Source organism: Trichosurus vulpecula, chromosome X (assembly GCF_011100635.1).
Source record: "Trichosurus vulpecula isolate mTriVul1 chromosome X, mTriVul1.pri, whole genome shotgun sequence".
In the NCBI taxonomy this organism is placed as follows: Eukaryota; Metazoa; Chordata; class Mammalia; order Diprotodontia; family Phalangeridae; genus Trichosurus; species Trichosurus vulpecula.
In genome coordinates, this window is record NC_050582.1 from 9,008,588 (window position 1) to 9,015,996 (window position 7,409).

The following is a 7,409-nucleotide window of genomic DNA, read 5'->3' on the forward strand; positions in this document are numbered from 1 at the left end:
TAGGGTTATTTTCATTATTTTTCTGTGACTATTTGGGATTGGAAGCATGATCCTATGCGGTCACGTGTAGTTTGCTGTGCTCTTGGCAAACATTTGTATCTTTTGACCATATACTCTGTATACACTTGTCAAGTCCTTGGGTATCACGGAAGCAGGCTTTTATCCAAAATATCCAGTGCACATATTTTTCCCCCTCAACAGCTTCTCATCTTTATCTTCATTGATTTTATTTGTAAACTGTTTTCATTTTATGGCATTCAAAGTGTCCTTTTATCTGTTATGTTCTCCCTATCCCACGGTTAGTGAAGAATTCTTTGCCCTTGTTGCTTGTTCTTTTGTAATCAGTTTGGTTTTTTTCTTCTGGGGGCTGAAGGGGTGCATATATTGTGACTTTTTTGGCTGTGATGGAAGATACTGTTCTCCCTCCTCAAATTAGTTTGTATTCATTGCAATAGATAGTTAAATGTTGTATCCTTTTGTGAAAACAATGCGTATGGGAGGGGAGAACTTGAGAAACTCAGAGTGAAAATGGATCAAGGCCTTTCAATTTCAAGGCTGGTGCCTTGCCTTCAAAATGACAAATTTTCCAAGGTTTCAGGTCAAGAGGCAGCATGGCAGAGCAGAGAGATTGTTGGATCCAGGATGCCTTGGGGTAGGGTTCTTCCTCTGCCCCTAGCTGCCTAACCAAAAAGAAGTCACATAATTTCTCTCTAAGCTGAGGGAAAATCTCTGTGACTGATTGAGCAAGTTATAGAGGAGCTGCAGCCTGCATGGGACTCACTCGCACTGAAGAACTCACAATAAGAATAAGGATAGTGATAATGATAGCTGGCATTTACACAGTAGATCCAAAGACCAGTAGCTCCTAATGTCCTTTAGATTACTTGGGGGGCACATAACAACACTATTCCTGGTTTTTAGTTGTCTGGAGTTTTTTCAGTCTTTCATTGTTCCTTCTTTGAAAATATCTTGAAAAACAATCCCTTTTTTGATTTCCAAAGTCTGGCCCCTGGCGCAGAGATCTCTTCTGTGTGGCTTTTTTCTGCTCTGCTCCCTCCTCCCAGCTCCCTCCTCCCAGCTCCCTTCTCCCAGCGCCCTTCTCCCAGCTTCTTCCTCCCAAGCACCATTTCTGGTCTGTAGTGGGAGCACATTGTGGCCCAAGTCCATTGAGTTCAGTCGCTGTGGGCCCACTGGCACCTGTTGTCTAAACATCGGGGCAGAGAAACCCATGCACCCCTTTCAGATCTGCAAATGAAAAGGGAAGGAAGTGCAAAACGATCTTTTTGTTAAATAATGTTGAAAAGAGACACTCAGAGACAGCCCAAATTAGGTCAGCCTTTACTAGTGCTATTCCTCTGTGGAGATAAAGAACAACTTAGTCCTTATTAAAAGAAACGAAAAGAAATCCTTGTCTTTGGTGACTTGTGGCTCAGTCATCATCATCATCATAGCGAAATTCATATGGTACCTACTATGTGCCAGACGCTGTGCTTAGTGTGTTTTCACAAATATTGCCCCATTTGATCCTCACAACAACCCTGGGAAGTGGGTGCTATTTTACAGACGAGGAAACTCAGGCAGGCATAAGTGAAGTGACTTAGGGTCACACAACTAGGACATGTCTGAGGTCAGATTGGAACTCAGGGCTTCCTGACTCCAGATCCAGCATTCTTTCCACTGGGTCACCTTCCTTCCAGATCATTACTCTGTGTGCTGACATCAGTTTCACAATTACCATATTGTTAGACATTTAGGTGGCCTCCAATTTGGGGTATTTTTTTGCAGTGACATTTAATGCTCTTTCTATTCCTTTAGGTTGATTGATTTCTGTTGATGTATACTTGGATCTTCCCAGGAATCTCTATGAAGCTGATGGGTGTTTGGTCTCCAAGACCATCCCTTTTTCTGTTCCTTGAGGACTTGCTCCATTCTCTCTCTCTTCTCCAAAATTGTCTTGGTCTCTCTGATCCTGAGTTCTTCGGGTCAGGGCTTGTGGAACACAAGTTCTCACAGGTCCTGCTGAGCTTGAAAAGCCTGGAGGATAGGCCTGGGGATGGACTGTACATCTCTTTTCTGAGGATCCATCGGGGGCTCACCATCACTCCCAGTTACTTTCTAGGACCATTGGCCAAAAGGGTTCCGTCTGCATAGGTGAAGAATGGATGCTTGCCAACAGAACCACATCTCCTTGCAGCATTGAAGCGACTGTGCCCACTGTAAGTGTGATGCAATTCAATGGGATATCATTAAGAAAGTCCTTTGGTCTTCTTAGAGGGAGGATGGCCACAGCCATCGACTGTGAGCTCTCCTTGGGGGCATGAAGATGTGGCATTCACCCCTTTGTTAACAAATCAACCCTAGTTGGAGTCATTCAGTTTCCTGAGGGAAAACACAGGATGAGAGATGGCTTTTGCTACTTTACCAGCTTGACGGCCTGTTGCTTTCCAAAGGGGGCCGACGTCAATGGCTTCCTATGGGTAGAAGGGGCTAATTGATTTTGCTGCCACCTTTGAGAAGAAGCAAACCACCAGTTTCCTGTCGCTCACTCACCATGACATTGGGGTGTGTGTTTGTTTAGCATTTGCAAATCCCAAACAAATTATGCTAGTTTCACATTGCTTTATTACTCCTAATGGCTTATTTCAACAAACCGTTCAGCCCCGTGGAACAGACTGGATGAGTAATGTTGTCTGTGGGTGCAGACTCAAGCAGAATGCTGCTCTCATCATAGCTGCCGCCAATACTTTGAACTCCCCAGAGGTTCAGGGTATCATGCAAAGCTCTGTGGGGCTTGCGTCATTGGGGACAAACATATTCTCTACTTTCAAGGAGTTGAGCATCTAATGGGGAGCTAAGATGGACAAGGGGCAGCTAGATGGCACTATAGTGCATAGAGCGCTGGGCCTAGAGTCAAGAGGACCCCTCTCCTTGAGTTCAAATCTGGCCTCAGACACTTCCTAGCTGTGTGACCCTGGGCAAGTCACTTCCCCTTGTTATCTATAAAATAGAGTGGAGAAGGAAATGGCAAACTGCTCCAGTATCTCTGCCAAGAAAACCCCAAATGGGGTCAAGAAGAGTCAGACACGACTGAAAAGACTGAATGACAATAAAAAAGATAGATGAGTCCATATATGAATACAAACATCAATAAATCAAAAACCTGTGATTTCATCAGTGTAGGCAGCCCCTTCACCAGTGCAGATTGTCACCCAGCCATAACTTAGAGCAGGGCTGTCCAACCTTAGGTTTTTATTGAAATAATAGATGATATATTTTGGTTTGCCATTCTAGTGAGAGCTCCGTGGTAGCTTGGCTTCCTCTCCTAAAGCATTTATGTAAATTTCTATGCTTGTAGGCAGGCTGCATAAATCACACTGCGGGCCGCACGCACCTGTGGGCCGCATTTTGGACAGCCCTGACTCAGAGTCTTTCGGAGTAGCTTGAGGCTCAGTGGCTTCCTGCCAGTCACATAGCTGGTAGGTTTGAATTCAGGTTGCCCTTACTCCAAATCCAGACCTCCATCTTATGTGCCACTCACATCTAAATTAAATAGAATATGTGGCCAGGTTACAAAGAATATGAAAATAGTTCACCTTTCCCCAGCAGGATCGGCCCTGAGATGAGATGGGGAGAGTTGTCCATCCTAGGAAATGAAGAGTTTGTGGGATCAAACCTTTAGAGCTGGAAGGACCCTTTGGGTCCAGCACTCTCCACCCTCATTTTGCAGATGAGGAAATCAAGTGACTAGCCCAGGTTCACACAGCTGAGGTAGGACTTGAACCCACATCTTTTTGACATGAAGTCTAGTTCTCTATCCACTGTACTACACTGCCTCTAAGGGAACAAAACTTCCATCCTGGACCCTGAGTGGGTTCGACTTTGAAGAATACTGCAAAGTTAGGCTTGTCAGTTCCTTAACCTAATTCTCTTTCCCAATCCTTATGGCTGCTTATGTCCCTTTTTACAGCCAATCCCAGATGGGTAATGTGCCAGGGGAGAGTAAGATGAATATGTGAAATCTCTGGGGATTCCCAACGGAATGAGAGTCGGAAGACTTCAGGGTTACTTACTCCTTGTGTCACCTTGGACTGGCCGCTTCCCTCTGTGCCTCAGTTCTCTCCTGTACAGTGAGGGGATTGGATTAGATGGCCTCCAACCCAGAATCCTCTATTATGATTTTGCGCAGTAGCTACAACTTCCTTGCCTGCCAAGCTTTTTACAAAGCCAGTCAATGGGGAGGCCAACACAATGGTTGCCATTTCATCTCCTTTCTTTTCCCTGAGATGTTAATGAGCAACAGAATGGCAGAGAGAGCAGGAGGAAAGGCAGCAGTAGGCTAGAATGTTATAAGCTACAGACTAGAGAATCGGCACACTTCCATAAACTAGGCGTTAGTCCTGAATACTGGGGGTTGGCTGGACTGTGACAGCAATGTGTATTGGATGGAAGGAAACTGGTGTTTGGCAGGGGCGGGCGGGTGAGAGACAGAGAGATAGACAGACAGACAGGCAGACAGAGACAGAGACAGAGAGAAAGATACAGAGTAGGGGAGAGAGAGAGACAGAAGCAGGGAGAGGGAGAGGGAGAGGAGGGGAAGGAGGGAGAGAGAGACAGATACAGACAGACACAGAGACAGACAAACAGACAGACAGAGACAGAGACAGAGAGAGAGATACAGAGTAGGGGAGAGAGAGAGACAGAGGCAGGGAGACGGAGAGGGAGAGGAGGGGAAGGAGGGAGAGAGAGACATATACAGACAGACAGACAGAGACAGAGAGACACAGAGGGGGTTAGAGAGACAGAGACTTGGGGGAGAGGGAGGGGAGGGGAAGGAGGGAGAGAGAGACACACATACAGAGATAGACAGAGACAGAGAGATTAATGCTCTACGTCTATTGATGATCACTAGAAACAGTAATAGCTCCAATACATAAATGAAATCAAGAATGATCGTAACAATGTTGATAGCTAACATTTAGTAACCACTTAATATGTGCCAACAACCCTGGGAAGTAGGTGCTATTATGATCCCCATTTTACAGATGAGGAAACTGAGGCAGATAGAAGTTAAGTGTCTTTTGTTTTTTTGATTTAATTTAAATTTATTTATTTAACATATTTGGTTTTCAGCATTGATTTTCACAACAGTTTGAATTACAAATTTTCTCCCCATTTCTACCCTCCCCCCCACTCCAAGATGGCGTATATTCTGGTTGCCCTGTTCCCCAGTCAGCCCTCCCCTCTATCACCCCCCTCCCCTCTCATCCCCTTTTCCCTTCCTTTCTTGTAGGGCAAGATAAATTTCTGCACCCCGTTGCCTGTGTATCTTATTTTTTAGTTGCATGCAAAAACTTTTTTTTTGTTTTTCAACATCTGTTTTTAAAACTTTCAGTTCCAAATTCTCTCCCCTCTTCCCTTCCCACCCACCCTCCCTAAGAAGTCGAGCAAATCAACCTAGGCCACATGTGTATCATTATGTATAACCCTTCTATAATACTCATGTTGTGAAAGGCTAACTATATTTTGCTCCTTCCCAACCCATCCCCCTTTATTGAATTTTCTCCCTTGACCCTGTCCCCTTTCCAAAGTGTTTGTTTTGATTACCTCCACCCCCATCTGCCCTCCCCTCCATCATCCCCCCCCCCTTTTATTTTTTTTTATCTTCCTCCCTCTTCTTTCCTGTGGGGTAAGATACCCAACTGAGTATGTATGGTATTCCCTCCTCAGGCCAAATCTGATGAGAGCAAGGTTCACTCATTCCCCCCTCACCTGCCCTCTCCCCTCCTCCCACAGAGCTGCTTCCTCTTGCCACCTTTATGCAAGATAATCCACCCCATTCTATCTCTCCCTATCTCCCTCTCTCAGTATGTTGCTCTCTCATCCCTTAATTTTCATTTTATTTCTTTTAGATATCTTCCCTTCATCTTCAACTCACCCTGTGTCTGCTCTCTCTTTTACATATATATATATATATAAAACTCATATATATATATATACATACATACATATACACATAGATATATACATACACATTCACTTACATATATACATAAACATATATATATATTTATATATATATATGCATATTCCCTTCAACTACCCTAATACTGAGGTCTCATGAATCATACTCATCATCTTTCCATGTAGGAATGTAAACAAAACAGTTCAACTTTAGTAAGTCCCTTGCAATTTCCGTTTCTTGATTACCTTTTCATGCTTCTTTTGATTCTTGTGTTTGAAAGTCAAATTTTCTATTCAGTTCTGGTCTTCTCACTGAGAAAGCTTGAAAGTCCTCTATTTTATTGAAATTCCATATTTTGCCTTGGAACATGATACTCAGTTTTGCTGGGTAGGTGATTCTAGGTTTTAATCCTAGCTCCATTGACCTCCAGAATATCACATTCCAAGCCCTTCGATCTCTTAATGTAGAAGCTGCCAGATCTTGGGTTATTCTGATTGGGTTTCCACAATACTCAAATTGTTTCTTTCTGGCTGCTTGCAGTATTTTCTCCTTGATCTGGGAGCTCTGGAATTTGACGACAATATTCCTAGGAGATTTCTTTTGGGATCTATTTGAGGAGGCGATCGATGGATTCTTTCAATTTCTATTTTGCCCTGTGGCTCTAGAATATCAGGGCAGTTCTCCTTGATAATTTCTTGAAAGATGGTATCTAGGCTCTTTTTTTTATCATGGCTTTCAGGTAGTCCAATAATTTTTAAATTATCTCTCCTGGATCTATTTTCCAGGTCAGTGGTTTTTCCAAGGAGATATTTCACAGTCTTCCATTTTTTCATTCCTTTGGTTCTGTTTTATAATATCCTGATTTCTCATAAAGTCACTAGCTTCCACTTTCTCCAATATAACTTTTTTTTCTTTTTTTTTTAATTTAATTTAAATTTATTTATAAAAATATGGAACGCTTCACGAATTTGCGTGTCATCCTTGCGCAGGGGCCATGCTAATCTTCTCTGTATCATTCCAATTTTAGTATATGTGCTGCCGAAGCAAGCACCCAATCTAACTTTTAAAGTAGTATTTTCTTCAGTGGTCTTTTGGACCTCCTTTTCCATTTGGCTAATTCTGCCTTTCAAGGCATTCTTCTCCTCATTGGCTTTGTGGAGCTCTTTTGCCATTTGAGTTAGTCTATGTTTTAAGGTGTTGTTTTCTTCAGTGTATTTTTCAATATTTTTTTGGGTCTCCTTTAGCAAGTCATTGACTTGTTTTTCATGGTTTTCTCGCATCCTTCTCATTTCTCCTCCCAATTTTTCCTCTACTTCTCTAAGTTGCTTTTCCAAATCCTTTTTGAGCTCTTCCATGGCCTGGGACCAGTTCATGTTTTTCTTGGAGGCTTTTGTTGTAGGCTCTTGGACTTTGTTGTCTTCTTTAGGCTGTATGTTTTGGTCTTCTT

The 7,409-nt window shown here is 43.1% G+C and overlaps 1 non-coding gene across 1 annotated transcript; it reads right to left on the reverse strand.

Moving 5' to 3' along the window:
- Positions 1-6,906: 6,906 nt before the first annotated feature.
- On the reverse strand, positions 6,907-7,013 carry LOC118832981. The gene has a single exon (XR_005009263.1). It is a non-coding gene; the product is annotated as a U6 spliceosomal RNA (small nuclear RNA).
- Between the last annotated feature and the right edge of the window lie 396 nt (positions 7,014-7,409).